The sequence below is a fragment of the Jatropha curcas genome, chromosome 4, assembly GCF_041381405.1.
Source record: "Jatropha curcas cultivar XTBG-Jc1 chromosome 4, XTBG_Jcur_1.0, whole genome shotgun sequence".
Lineage (NCBI taxonomy): Eukaryota > Viridiplantae > Streptophyta > Magnoliopsida > Malpighiales > Euphorbiaceae > Jatropha > Jatropha curcas.
Window position 1 is genome coordinate 7,447,657 of NC_143154.1, and position 1,240 is coordinate 7,448,896.

Consider the following 1,240-nt stretch of genomic DNA (forward strand, 5'->3'; position numbering starts at 1 on the left):
GGCATTCAATGTGGTGATGGCATAAATCTCATAAATTTCTACAGGCTTCTTCCTTTCGAAGGTATTTTGGTAATGGGCTCGTCATCTCTTCTATGAAATCATATGCCTCATCAATCCCCTTCCTTTCGAAAGAACCTCCAGCAGCAGCATCTAAAGTGATCTTCGTGTTATGAGACAATGTATAATAGAAAGTTTGTACCTGCAACCACTTGGGTAAGTTATGGTGTGGTCACTTCCTCAATATGTCTTTCAATCTCTCTCAAGCTTCATACAAACTCTCTTGATCATGGTGGGCAAAGGTTATTATCTCATTGCTAAGCTTTGTAGTCTTGAAGATGGAAAGAATTTTGCTAAAAAATTTTCAGGTTGGTTCCTCCCAAGTAATGAAACTTCCAGCAGGGCATGATTGCAAACAAGAACATGCTTTATCCCTTAGAGTGAAGGGAAATAGTCTCAATCTTATGGCATCTTCAGAAACTCTGTTTTGCTTGAAAGTATCACAAATCTCCAAAAAATTTATGATGTGGGCATTGGGATCTTCACTAGGCAAGCCTCCATACTAAATTGAGGTGGATAGCATTTGAATAATTATAGGCTGGATCTCAAAATTATTAGTTTCCACCCTAGATCTGGTGATACTTGAAGTGGCCCCATTAAGAGAAGAAGTTGTGTAATCTTACAAGGTGCGAATAGGAGGTTGGGGCCTTTGATTATCTTGATTGAGCTGATGTTACAAAACTTGTTGTTCTTCTTGCAATAGTAAATCCTCTAATTCCACTTCTTCGAGAGCTATGTTTTCATCTTATTTGTTCATGCTCTCGTTCTCTTCTCGTATCCTTGTTTCTTCGGCAAGTCCTTTCAATTTCTGGGTAAAAAAATCAAAGGTCCAAAACTAAGAGATCTTCTTTGCATAAAACACCTGAAATTTCTTGTAAAAGAGAAATTAAAGTAACAGAAAAATAAATGTTAAAATTAATAATAGGGTAATTATTATTGATATTGGTAACGCCAATCCCCGGCAACGACGCTAAAAATTTAATAGGGCAAATTCGCAACAGCACGAAATCGCAAATAAGTAAGAAAGAGCGAGTAGAGTATCGCCCCACGAAGATTGTATACCAAATACCAAAATTGTGTTAACCTACTATTATTTAAATGACAATAAAGAGAATAGATTGAAAAATAAAAGAAAGCAATAAGAAATCAAACAAGATCTATGAAAAGAAATCAAGAATTAAAA

General features: G+C 35.8%; 1 non-coding gene across 1 annotated transcript; it reads left to right on the top strand.

Moving 5' to 3' along the window:
• Positions 1-215: 215 nt before the first annotated feature.
• On the top strand, positions 216-322 carry LOC149496793 (small nucleolar RNA R71). Its single transcript, XR_016320751.1, has one exon. It is a non-coding gene; the product is annotated as a small nucleolar RNA R71 (small nucleolar RNA).
• The last annotated feature ends 918 nt before the right edge of the window (positions 323-1,240 follow it).